This window comes from Saccopteryx bilineata, chromosome 2, assembly GCF_036850765.1.
Source record: "Saccopteryx bilineata isolate mSacBil1 chromosome 2, mSacBil1_pri_phased_curated, whole genome shotgun sequence".
Taxonomy (NCBI): Eukaryota; Metazoa; Chordata; class Mammalia; order Chiroptera; family Emballonuridae; genus Saccopteryx; species Saccopteryx bilineata.
In genome coordinates this window covers 250,493,613-250,507,489 of record NC_089491.1, presented here as the reverse complement: position 1 = coordinate 250,507,489, position 13,877 = coordinate 250,493,613, and the positions used below count along the sequence as shown (strand labels likewise).

Sequence of the window (13,877 nt, the reverse complement as noted above, 5' to 3'; positions counted from 1 at the left end):
TATGCACAATTGTGTAAAAATGCTAAATAAAATATTAGCAAATGGTCTAGCAATGTATTAAAAATATATCAAGACCAGGCAAGTTTTCTTTTTTTTTTTTTTTAGAGTGCCATCTCAGAAACTTTACTGATTGATTTTAGAGAGACAAAGGAAGGGAAAGAGAGAGGATTCATTTGTTGTTCCACTTAACTGTGCACTCATTGGTCACTTCCCTTATGTGCCCTGACAGGGATGGACAGCAACCTTGGTGTTTCAGGACCACGGTATAACCAACTGAGCTAACCTGCCAGGACCAAGCAAGTTTTCATTCTCCTAGGAAATTAAGATGATGTAATAAAAAATTTACTAATGGCCCTGGCCAGGTGGCTCTGTGGATAAAGCTTTCCGAGGTCCTTGGTTTGACCCAGGATCAGTGCAAAAATGAGAAGCAATCAAGGAGTGCACAACTAAATGGAACAATTAAGTGGAACAGTGAGTTTGTTTTTCTCTCTCAAATCAATGGGGGAAATCTACTAATGAATTTTAGATTATCTAAGGAAAAAACTTGTATGATAACTGCGACCTAACAGAATTTCCTTAACTTGATAAAGTATATTTAGCCTCATTCTTTTTTGGTGGCTCATTCTGTGTTCCCTGCTGCACCGGGAGCGCCAGGAAGGCAGGACTTCGGTGTTTATTTTACCACCATCTCGTTCATGGCTAACACAGTCCTCGGCACACTGTAAATACGCGATGGTGGACCTTTGAGTTAAATAAGCCTCTGAGACGAAGGACCTCCACACTTATCAGGTGTCCGCACACAGCGAGCTGGAGCTCCAGGGCGAGGCCTAACGCGTTTGCATAGACTGCCGGATCCCTCTTCGCGGCCAGCCAGACGGCAAGGAACAAGAACAACCCAGAACCTGCGAGTGGAATGGGAGGGGCTGCAGGCGTCTGCGCGGCAGCGGGCTATAGGCGGGGCCTGAACGGCGCCTGCTCAGTCGGCAACGGTCGTGTAGGGTGGGCAAGAGGCGGGCAGAGGGCGGGGGCTGCGAGGGAGGCAGGGCGGGGCAAGCGAACGGCGCCGCGGGGTTGGCTGCTGCCCTGAGGCCGGACTCAACGGATTCGGGCCGTGCCACCGGGCGACCCGCCGCCCTGCCCGGTCCCAAGCCAGCGAGCGAGCGAGGCGGCGCCGCGCGGTAAGAGCCCGGGCCCATTCCCCTCAATGTACGTTGGCGGGCAGTCCATCTCCTCAGCGCCGCCCGCGCGGCCAGGCCCAGGCGGCCCCGCAGACCCCAGCAGGCCCGCGCTTGCGCTGTCCCCTTCCCAGGCCCCCAGACCATCCGGCGCCTGCGCCGTCCCCCTCCCGGGTTTCCAGGCCGACCCAGCCAACGTCGCGGACGGTGGGTCTGTGGGCTGCCACTGGCCGGTGTTGGGACCTGGTAGTGGTCCCCACAACCGCCTGTATCCTCTGAGCCGAGGTGCAGGACTCGATCCTCGCATTTTGCTTTCTCCGTGTCGCGGAGAGGCCGGGCCGCCGCCTGACCGCCCTGGTCCTCTGGTTTCATGCTCCCGGCGGGAAGCGCCGTTCTGGGGCCCCGAGGACGCGGTGCGGGGAGCAGGGCCACGGGCAGCGAAACCCACGCCTCCTACTGGCTCAATTTCTGCCCTGGCCCGCGCCTCCACCTCGTCCCGCTCGGCTGGGAGGTCAGCCCGAAGTAGGCAGAATGCCCTTTTTCCTTTAGACTTGGTTAATTGCATCAGGTTAGATGTGACAATCTGGTGTTTTGTTGAGGAAAATTTTGCATTTCTCGAAATCTGGTAATTGTATGTATGGTTTAAGCAGTTATTTTAGAAACTCGATAGTTCATCCTTGGGCAGCTTCTCTGGAGGTGTCTGGAAAAAAGATCAGTTTCCACGTAGTTCCAGCCTATTTACTAAACCAAGTAAGAGTTCCTGTGATCATTCAAATGCAGAGAACCTTGGTTTTTTGATGCCTTTGATAATCTGTCGGCGAGGGAGGACCCAGGAAAACTTCCCATAAATTCACTTGATTACAGGGCAAAGGATGTTGTAAAAGAGTATCTCAAGCGGTTGATAATGTTATCCCGAGTTTACAACAAATTCATAAAACTGAAAAATGTTGCAGAACCCAACTGCGTTGGCTGTTACCCAGGAGGGTACATCTTGAGATGAAATCAGAGTGTGTTTTTAGATACCACCAGACCTCAGGATAATATAGGTTATTAAGTAGCCAAACCAGTACAGAAGGGTATATGGTGTAAGGAGAAGTAGAGTATTGATCTGGATAAGATTGTTTCTATAAAGAAATGGCTGATCCTAGAATGTTTTTCTCTATAAAACAGTGTCTCTTTTTGATTTAGTATGCACCACACAGAGTCTTTAAGACTCAGCAACTTTGGTAGCTGGGAATGCTGCTTAATTGCCTGTTCATAGTCCAGGTATGTGGGGATTTTCTTGACATTTCAATAAGAAAGTGAATGTTGTGCCATAAGAAAGCTTTATCACTGTGCCTTGGTAATAGTCCAAATATCTCAGTGTCAATCAAGTGCAGTATCATAGTGAGTGGGTACAGTAGTTGTGATCAAGGTGAATTTTGTATCAGAATTTTTATTTTAAACCTGAACTTTTAGGGTGTGTTTCTGCAATGCAGTATTAATTTTTTTTTTTTTTTTTTTTTGCGCGTGCCAGAAAGAGTGAGAGGAGACAGATAGCGACAGACAGACAGGATAGGAGAGAGATGAGAAACATCAATTCTCTCTCGTGGCACCGTAGTTGTTCATTGATTGCTTTCTCATCTGTACCTTGATGGGGGGAGGGGGATATAGCAGAGCAAGTGACTCCTTGCTCAAGCCAGTGACCTTGGGCTCAAACCAGCACCTTGGGCTCCAAGCCAGCAACCTTTTGGATCAAGCCAGTGACCAGGGGTCATATCTATGATCCCATGCTCAAGCCAGCAACCCTGCACTCAAGCCCGTGCGCCGGCACTCAAGCCAGTAACCTCAGGCTTTCGAACCTGGGTCCTCTGCATCACAGGCCTATGCTCTATCTACTGGGCCACTGCCTGGTCAGGCATAGCAATATGTCATCTTGAGATAGGATTTTGCTGAAGCAGAGGTTCTCCTTTTAACTGACTTGACATAGTACATTTTATATTTCCAGTGACTCAGATGGTAGTATTGCTTCTGTTCAAAGTTACTATCAGGATTGGATTTTTATAATATGTGAGTTGCTGTAGAGCTATATACATATTTAAATCAGATGGCTAACTTGTACGTGGTGTTATGCAAACTGTCCAGCACAGTAGAGGAACGGTGTGACCTGGTGTCAGTAGGCTAGAGAAATCCTCTTGGCTTTATGGTGTTGGACAAATCTCTACTCCTTTCTGGACCTTCATTTCCCCATTTGTGAAGTGTGGGGGTTGAGAGAGGAGATGGAAAGGAGCTTGAGTTGCCAATTTTAACATTTAATGGATTCTTGCTTACAGAGTCCTCTAGCTAAGGGGAGTCTTCTAAATTGGGGAGAATTGGGTCTTCTCACCAGTTCCAGAACATTGTGGTCCCTTCTCAAAGATGTGGACAGGGGGTAGCATAAGTTGGTGAGAACAAATTTTATAGATTCTTGGTCAGGCCCCTGAAATGGGATGTTGAATGGCCTTAGTGTATTGAGAAAAACAAGGAAAATAATGAGGTTTTACATAACACTAAATTTATTCAGTTAAAGGACTGACCTTTCTAAAAGAGTGTCATTTTCTCTTGTTAAAATTAAGTATCTTTAATGAAATCATGATGATAGTAAATGGTGGCACTTTATGTGGTAATTGTATATAGTAAATACAAGGTTGGTTATCTTATCAGAATAATATATATTTAGAAACAAAAATCTAACCATTATGCTGTTCATTTGAAACTAATGGAAAATAATATTAAATGTAAACTAATTGAAAAACATTTTTAATTAAAAAATAGAAATTAATAAAAAGAATGAGCGTGTACAATGTATTGTTTGTAGTTGTTAAGAAGTTTGGAAAGTTCCTTGGCTTGCTGCTAAGATTAAAATACAGATTATTTTTAAAGAGTAAATATGAATTTGTAGTCGTTAATCACAATCTACCTACAACCAAGAAAGCTGTATTAAATGTGCTTGGTATTAAAGATGTTCCTAGTCTGATAATTTTTTCCTATTGAATAAAAAAAGTTAGTATATTTTTTTATGTGTGCTTGTTCCAAGAAAATAAGCCTAGGAAATTTCTCCTGGTGGTTGGAATTATTAGTGCTGAATAGACTATCAGTGAAGTTAAAGAACTTTTATGGGGGGTTCTCTGTCGGCTCAGAAATATTGTAATATTGTGGCCTCAGCCTATTTGAAACAGAACAACCATCAAGATATTAGGCTTAGCTCTGGCCATATAGCTTGGTTGGTTGCAGTGCTTTTCAGCCACCGGTCTGTGGTGCCAATCTCTCAGAAATTTTGTGCTGGTCTGTGGAAGAGTTCACCACCTTTTATAACTCTTTTGAGGACCAGCACAAAATTTCTAGCAGACTGGCAAAAACATTGGGTTAGAGCAAATGCAAAGGTTATGGGTTCAGTTCCTGTCTGGGCACATACAGGAATAGATTGATATTTCTGTCTCTTTCTCTCCCTTCCTTTCTCTCTAAAATCAATCAAATTTAAAAATATAAAATAATTTAGGCTTATGTGTCAGCTGGTTTCTCAACAGAAACCTTGCAGGCCAGAAGCAATTGGCAAGAAATATCCAAAGTGATGAAAAGCAAAGACCTACAACCAAGATTGGTGTACCCAGCAAAGCTATCCTTTAGAATCAAAGGACAAATAAAGAACTTCCCAGACCAGTATTATATGAAATATTAAAGGGTCTTCTATAATAATAATAAGAAAATACATTAAAAATATGAACAATAAAAGGACAATAAATACATTATCTATCAACAATTGAACCTAAAAAAAACCCCAAAATAAATAAATAAGCAAAACAGAAACAGACTCATAAATACCAAGAACGTTTTGATGGTTGCCAGATAGGAGTGGGGATGGGGGATGGGTGGAAAAGTTGAAGGCTTGAGAAGAACAAACTGGTTGTTACAAAATAGTCATGGGGATGTAAAGTACAGCATAGGGAATATAGTCATTAATATTCTAATAACTATGGTGTCAAATGGGTACAAGATTTACTGGGATGATCACTTAGTTATGTACTGTTTAATTTCTAGGGTGTACACTTGAAACTAATATAATAATGTGTATCAACTGTAATTGAAAAATAAAAATGATTTAAAAACAACAAAAAAAGAAATTCGGTCTACAGATTGTGTTTCAGATATGCTTGGGGGGGAGTGGCTATGATCTGTTCCAAAATGAATGTAACAGATGACCTTTTTGTCTCTGAAGTCTTTAAAATTCATCCTTGTCTGCTGTTAATAGAAGGTAAGATTTAGAGTTATTATAAATCTCTTTTTTTGTACTCAACAAAAGTACAATATATCAAAATGTCTTGTACAATTTAAAAAATGTCTTGAATTTAAATTAATAATTCAGCCTCTAATTCTTCATAATACTCATTTCTACATTCAAAAGACTGACTGCTTTCAGCCACCCCTGAGTTCTCCATTGTCAAAGGATAATTTGGTAACCCTGTAAAGGAAATTTGTCCAGGAGAGGAGTGCAGTATTAAAACAGTGTTTTTCCTGACATTTTCCCACATCTTCATTGTAGTTGTTTTCTTTACTCTTTAGTTAAATCCAGAGGTTTGCGCTTGCCTGTCTTTCCAAAATACAGTCTGTTTATAATCACCCCCTCCCTCCCGCACCCACAATTTATTATAAAATACTTCAATGGCTCTCACTGTCTTTTTTGTTTTTTGACAGAGACAGAGTCAGAGAGAGGGACAGATAGGAACAGACAGCAGGAAGGGAGTGAGATGAGAAGCATCAATTCTTTGTTGCAGCACCTTAGTTGTTCAATGATTGCTTTCTCATATGTGCCTTGATGGGGGGGGGCACTACAGCAGAGCAAGTGACCCCTTGCTCAAGTGACCTCTGGGCTTAAGCCAGCGACCTGCACTCAACTCAGTGCCCTCGGGATTTCAAACCTGGGTCCACGTCCCAGTCTGATGCTCTATCCACTGCGCCACCGCCTGGTCAGGCTCTCACTATCTTAATAATCAGGTCTACGAATCCTTAGCTTGGTATCCAGGACACTTCATCACTGGGCTCTGGCCTCCACTCTCATCCTTCTCCCACCTCTTTTTAGGTGCTTCATTGAGCTTTGTTGAGAACTCTTGGTCCCTTGAACGCTCTCCAGTCTCCTTGTTCTCCTCTGCTGAACTGTTGTTCTCTCTCTTCATCTGATTATCACCTTTAAAGCTTAGGTCAGATAGTTCAGATCCTAGAAGACATCCCTTATCTTATCCCTTCCAGACTTGACCAGCACCCTGTCTAGTTAGGTTTTGACACCCTGTGTTTTTTCCTGTTCCCTTCTCTAGCCAGTGACACCACAGTGCATAGCAGAGTGTCTGGCTTGAGGTAAAGTTACTTGGTGGGTGCTAGGCCTGTAGGGGCTACGAGAAAGAGGACCACTTAGTCCCCTGGTTGGCAAACTGCGGCTCGTGATCCACATGCGGCTCTTTGGCCCCTTGAGTGTGGCTCTTGCACAAAATACCACGTGCAGGCACTACCTTAATAAGGAATGTAACTACCTATATAGTTGAAGTTTAAAAAATTTGGCTCTCAAAAGAAATTTCAATGGTTGTACTGTTGATATTTGGCTCTGTTGACTAATGAGTTTGACGACCACTGATTAGTCCCTGCCCTTAAGGAGCTTTTCACTCCAGGGGCACTTGACTTTACCAACCTTGAGACATTTCCCAGTCATGGATAACAGCTTGCAAAGTCCATTTAATTATATCTTAGTGTCTAATTCAAATCTTATTTTTTTAAAAATTTATTCATTTTAGAGAGGCTGGCGGGAGAGAGTGAGAGAGAGGGAAAAAAAGAGAGAAGGATGGGGAGAGTAGCAGGAAGCATCAACTCCCACATGTCCCTTGACGAGGCAAGCCCAAGGTTTCTAACGGGCAACTTCAGCATTCCAAGTAGATGCTTTATCCACTGTGCCACCACAGGCCAGGCCAAATCTTATTTCTTTTTTTTTTAAAGGATTTTTATTTTTTTAAATTTATTTATTTATTTTTACAGAGACAGGGAGAGTCAGAGATAGGGATAGATAGGGACAGACAGAGAGAGATGAGAAGCATCAGTCATTAGTTTTTCATTATGACACCTTAGTTGTTCATTGATTGCTTTCTCATATGTGCCTTGACTGGGGGGGGGGGTCTACAGCAGACCGAGTAACTCCTTGCTCAAGCCAGTGACTTTGGGTCCAAGCTGGTGAGTTTTGTTCAAACCAGATGAGCCTGCACTCAAGCTGGCGACCTCAGGGTCTCGAACCTGGGTCCTCAGCATCCCAGTCTGACGCTCTATCCACTGCGCCACCACCTGGTCAGGCACCAAATCTTATTTCTTGAAGAAGACTTTGTCTCTAATATGAAGGTGACCAATTGTCCTCCTTTAGGGAAGACAGTCCTTCTTTTGTAAGTTTTGTCCTCCCTCAAAAGGTGTCTTCCTACATTTCCTCCTTTTTGATATTAGAAGACTAATCTGTAAATGTCCATATTCGATCGATGCAGAGTTGACCCATTGTGTGTGATGTGATGTATTTGTATTTGACATGATGATTTGTCAAGATCAGTACAGTGTGGTGAGACGCGATTATGAGACGTATACGCTCCACACAGGCAACCTTGAGAGAGCGTGCGACATACCGAGCATGCAAATGGCTTTGTGTACTCTTACTGAAACACAACACGGCACATACAACATTATAGACTCATGATTATTTCTTTCTCAGTGAATATTCAATCATAGACAGGTAAACACAATTCACATTTTATTAATTCATTATCTATTTAATAATTTCCAAATACGTATAATTTTATTTACAACTATTTTCCTGAAATTCAAATTTTAAAGTGGAAACCTAACTTCAAACCATATCTATTAATAATGCATTTTGATTAAATAGTTGGATAAAACACGTTTTTTAATTAGAAAATGATAGGTACCCGAATATCACTCCAAATTAGTGGTTTTGTTTGATATTTAGTTTTACTAAATGAGTACTATTTTCTTACAATTATTTAAAATTAATAGGCATATAAGCATAATTATAACAAAATATTACAAATGTTTTTATTATGCATTTATCATATTATAGTGTATTATTATTGCAATGAATACAATTTTTTTATTTACAATATTGTTTTCTTCAGTTTATTTTTGTCCTCCTTTTCATTGTAAAAAAGTTGATCACCTTACTAAAATCTTTTGTGTCGTCCAGAAACCTAGCTCTAGAAGCAATATGCATTTTACTTCCCTTTTTTACCTTGTATACTTTCCACCTTGAGTTTTTTCCCCCCTTTAATTTGATGTGCTTGGACAGTAAATGTTGGAGATTAAGATAATGATAATAGGTTTCAGGGAAGGGGGTTGGCGGAAGGGTATAGAGGGACAAATATAAGGTGATGGAAGATGATTTGATTTTGGGTGATGGGTGTACAACATAATCAACTGTCCAAATGAGGTGGTTTACCCAAAATGTATGTACTCTTGTTGATCACCTGTTGAGTTTAATTTTCTAAAAATAAATAAATAAATGAATAAATAAATAATAGATTTCACCCTGGCCAGGTGTCTCAATGGATAAAGCATCAACCTGGTGTCCCAAAGGTCACAAGTTCGACCCCTGGTCAGGGTATGTCCGAAAAGCAGCCAGTGAGTGCACAACTAAGTGAAACAACCAGTTGATGGTTCTCTCTTTCTCTCTCAAATCAATGGAAAAATTAAAAAATATATATTGTAGTTTAAAAAAAAAAGATAATAGATTTGAAGTTTCTCTACTGCATATAGCTTACAGAAAACAAAAGGTTTAAAGAGGGAAAAATACTTGGTCTCTTGAAAAACCCCATACTTCTTTTCAAAATATATTGAGCTTACACAAAAGAAAATAAGACCCTGCTTAAGCTCAGGAAGGAGGCATGCAGAGAAACTGACATGTGCTAAGATTTGTTAAGCAATATCTGTCAAAAATTAAAGTCCCTTTTTTCCTTTCACCCTTCTCACATTCTAGGGAGAAATCCCTATTGAGCAATTTCCCAGTGGCACCTCTTCCATCGGGAGTTCCCAGGGCAGTCTTCTAGGGCTGCTTTTTTCCAGAACAGTGATAATTGGACTCGTTCTCCCAAGAGATGCCCCTTTCCTCCCAGCTATCCGTGTCATGAGTCCCACTCCCTTCTTTTCCTGGAAGATTCTCCTTGTCATGTTTTGGTTCTACCCCACCAGGCCCAAGAATTCTTGACCAGGAGCTTTCAAATTTTCTGCTTTTTTTTTTTTAACCATTGGTGGGTGTGGGTCTGTCTTAAATCTCTGTACCTGTTCTTGTTCTTCCTCTCTGGCAGCCTATCCTGAAAGATAAGTGTTTATGTCCTTGGTGGCAAAGTTTATACTTTATAAATTGCATCCACAGCTGAGAGTGCTTTGGGGTGGATATGATAAAAACTGCCAGGCCCATTCAAGAGTCTCGTTTTCTTCCTGAACCTATGTATATTTATTGTATTGCCCAATGAATTATTGAGATTGTACTCTGCAGTAAAGTCTACTTTAAATTATTCATGTAGGCCCTGGCCGGTTGGCTCAGTGGTAGAGTGTTGGCTGGTGTGCAGGAGTCCCGGGTTCGATTCCTGGCCAGGGCACACACATCTGCTTCTCCACCCCTCCCCCTCTCCTTCCTCTCTGTTTCTCTCTTCCCCTCCTGCAGCCGAGGCTCCATTGGAGCAAAGTTGGCCCGGGCGCTGGGGATGGCTCTATGGCCTCTGCCTCAGGCACTAGAATGGCTCTGGTTGCAACAGAGCGACGCCCCAAGATGGGCAGAGCATCGCCCCCTGGTGGGCATACTGGGTGGATCCCCGTCGGGCGCATACGGGAGTCTGTCTGCCTCCCCGTTTCCAGCTTCGGAAAAATGCAAAAAAAGAAAAAGAAAAAAGAAAAAAAGATTATTCATGTTGATGTTTAGGAAAAATAATTAGGGTCATCTAGATTGATTATGCTTGCAGGAAAAAAATCCATCTTCTCTTGAAAAGCAGATTATATTGATATGCAGCCTAATGGGCCTGCACTAACAACTCTCCATTGGCCCTAGAAGTAAAATAAGCAGTTAAGGTAAAAGTTCCTGCTCTGATTTTTTTAATTTGACTTTGAAATGAAGGTAGAAAGGTATATTTTAGACACAAATGTACTCATTTTCCTGTTACCCCTCCCCCAGGTCATTGGCTTGCTTAGCCAGATACTACAGTCTGGGATAGAGATTGATCATAATGGAATACAAATCATTTGTTAATCAGGATTTCACTGTAATGAATAAACTATTATTTTGCAAAACAATTTTTGGCATTTTAGTTACTAATGTTCCCCTTTTTTAAAAGATTTTATTTATTCATTTTAGAGAGAAGGGGGGGAGGAGCAGGAAGCATCAACTCCCCATATGTGCCTTGACCCAGCAAGCCTAGGGTTTCGAACCAATGACCTCAGCTTTCCAGGTTGATGCTTTATACTGCACTACCATAGGTCAGGTCTAATGTTTCTTGTTTTTAGATTTAAAAGAAATGCAGGCCCTGGCCGGTTGGCTCAGCGGTAGAGCGTCGGCCTGGCGTGCGGGGGACCCGGGTTCGATTCCCGGCCAGGGCACATTGGAAAAGCGCCCATTTGCTTCTCCACCCCCGGAGGGGCAGAGCATCGCCCCCTGGTGGGCAGAGCATAGTCCCTGGTGGGCGTGCCGGGTGGATCCCAGTCGGGCGCATGCGGGAGTCTGTCTGACTGTCTCTCCCCGTTTACAGCTTCAGAAAAATACAAAAAAAAAAAAAAAAAAAAGAGATGCAGCCTGCAAGTTTGTGTTAAACTAGTATTTTATTATTTATTTATTTATTTGCATTTTTCCGAAGCTGGAAACGGAGGCAGTCAGACTCCCGCATGCACCCGACCGGGATCCACCTGGCATGCCCACCAGGGGGCGATGCTCTGCCCCTCTGGGGCGTCGCTCTGTTGCATCCAGAGCCATCCTAGTGCCTGAGGCAGAGGCCACAGAGCCATCCTCAGCACCCAGGCCATCCAATGGAGCCTCGGCTGCGGGAGGGGAAGAGAGACAGAGAGGAGGAGAGGGGGAGGGGTAGAGAAGCAGATGGGCACTTCTCCTGTGTGCCCTGGCTGGGAATTGAACCTGGGACTCCTGCACGCCAGCCAACACTCTACCACTGAGCCAACCGGCCAGGGCCAAACTAGTATTTTAAAGGTCTAGTGTAGAATATAAATGTCAGCCAGAATGCCAGCAGCTGCACTGGGATTCTTTGTTACCTCCTCCTGCCTTTGCTTCTGACTCTCCCTCCCCTACCACATGTGCTTAGTTGGGTTGGGTTCCCAAACTTTATTTATAAAATGACTTTAATTCACAAAGTGTATGAAGTGTGTGTTAATAGTACTGTAGAATCTAATAAGCACCTATAGCAGCATAATTGAAAAAGCTTACATTTCATGTGTACCTTTCATTAAATGTCCTCTCAACACATCTTGAGGTAGTTAGAACAACTGTTATTTTCCTTAATTTTGTAAATAAGGAAACTAGATTAAGAAGACAGAGCTAACCAACGGCCAAGCTTGAATCTGAACCTAAGTTTCTAACTAAAAGTCCTATGTTCTTTTCACTGTAATATACTGCCTTTCAGCTAGAATGCATTTGTCATATGATTGAAGGAACTACAATGCTATTTAGCCTGGAGAATAGGAAACCTAGGTATGGCATTGTTCTTTTGTAATTAAAATATTTGAAGAGCTTTCACATGGGAACAGATGGATATTTTTGTATTTTGTGTTGCTTTTGCAAATACTCTGGTAAGTGGTAGTTATAGTTGCACTGACATTCGGTTCCATATATGAAAAACTGCCCAAGAATTGAACTGCCCTTTAATTTACCACCTAGTAACAGGCTATGGGGGGTGTGGTAGGATGATGAGTGGGGGATTAAACTTGATGTTTGCTGTCTTACCAACGTCTACTTCCATCTTTTACTTTCCTTGACTCCTCCTTCTATACTCTTTCATTTTTTTTCTTTAAAATTTTTTTACTTACTGATTTTTTTTTTTTTAAAGTATAGCTTGTTTTTATTTTCTTATTTTTAATTTTTATTTATTTATTCATTTTAGAGAGGAGAGGGGGGAGAGAGAGAGAGAGAGAGAGAGAGAGGAGAGACAGAGAGAGAGAAGGGGGGAGGAGCTGGAAGCATCAACTCCCATATGTGCCTTGACCAGGCAAGCCCAGGGTTTCGAACCGGCGACCTCAGCATTTCCAGGTCGACGCTTTATCCACTGCGCCACCACAGGTCAGGCTTACTTACTGATTTTTGAGAAGAAAGGAGAAACATTGATTTGTTGCTCCACCCATCCATGCATTCCTTGGTTGATTGCTGCATATGCATAAGTGGAACAACAAATTGATATTTCTCTCCCTCTCCCTTCCTTTTTCTCTAAAATCAGTAAAATAAATTTTTAAAAAATTGTCAGAGCCCAGAGTTTTTATATATATATATATTTTTTCAGTGGTCAAGTGTCTGTGCCATACTCTGTCAGAACTGAGGTTGGGAGATTTTAAATGATGGGGTTAGCTGAACTGAAAACAGAGGTCACTTCCAGGTAAGAGAAACAAGCAAGTGAGAAGTAAGCTAGGAGAATTCTCCCCGTGTAAATACAGTATGATGCTTTTAAAAATAATTGTTGAGGCCCTGGCCAGTTGGCTCAGTAGATAGAGCATCGGCCCAATGTGCAGATGTCCTGGGTTCGATCCCTGATAAGGGCAACAAGAGAAGTGACCATCTGCTTCTCTTCCCCTCCCTCTCCCCCTTCCCTTTCTTCTCTCCTGCAGCCAGTGGCTCAGTTGGTTCGAGCATTCGCTCTGGGCATTGAGGATAGCTCCGGTGGTCCAAGTGTCCGCCCCAGACAGGTTATCGGATGGATCCTGGTCGAGGAACATATGGGAGTTTATCTCTGTATCTCCCCTCCTCTCACATAAAAAAATTATTGAAGTTATACCACAGTTGTTTGGAGCCATTAGAGGTCAACCATTGTGAATATCTGAATAGCCCAATAAGGCCAGTGCAAGAACTTCACATTTCAGCTTATGTGTGATGATGCAGCAGCCCTCCCCACCCCACTAGAATGCTTGGTGAATGAGGAGAGAGGGCATAACTACTCTTACAGGCAGCTTATTTGATGTACAGCATCTCTGATTATTAGCTGCCTTAGAAATCTGTCTCTTGATAATGGTCACTAGTGCTAATCTATTCCTGCATCTTGGATCTTCTCAAATTTGAAAACAGCTATTTTCACTTGCTGACTTCTTTGAGTTGTTTCTAGAGCCCACTGGACTAGAGATATGCTGCTTATTAGATTCTTTCCTGGTATTCTAGAACTGTACACAGTGCCCCACAGATCCTCTGAGGAGCAGAGTCTAACTGGGATTCCTGTCTTCCTGGATCCAGACAGTGTAAATCAAATGATGTATTTCAGCTCAGAACTGTATTTTATTATTAACACGCTTGGAGCAGACCTGCCATGCAGTCAGTGGTGACATAGTAAACTTATTGTCAGCCAAAACTTCCACATTTCTTCATAGAAGCAAGCCTTCCAGAGGCTTTCTTTCACAATTTTCTTCTTATTGGAACTTGTGGACGATCAGATCAAATTTTGACTTTTGATAGCTCTT

The 13,877-nt window shown here is 42.4% G+C and overlaps 1 protein-coding gene across 2 annotated transcripts in view; it reads left to right on the top strand.

Moving 5' to 3' along the window:
• The first annotated feature begins 1,054 nt into the window (after positions 1 to 1,054).
• The window catches only part of SPECC1L (sperm antigen with calponin homology and coiled-coil domains 1 like), a 142,762-nt gene continuing 129,939 nt past the window's right edge, over positions 1,055 to 13,877 (top strand). Inside the window, exons 1-2 of one of the 2 annotated variants that reach the window (XM_066260035.1) lie at positions 1,105 to 1,178; positions 2,364 to 2,441. The gene's annotated coding sequence lies outside the window, so the exon portion shown is untranslated. Of the gene's footprint in view, positions 1,179 to 2,363; positions 2,442 to 13,877 lie in introns of both variants that reach the window. The other variant, XM_066260034.1, reaches the window with a different exon arrangement.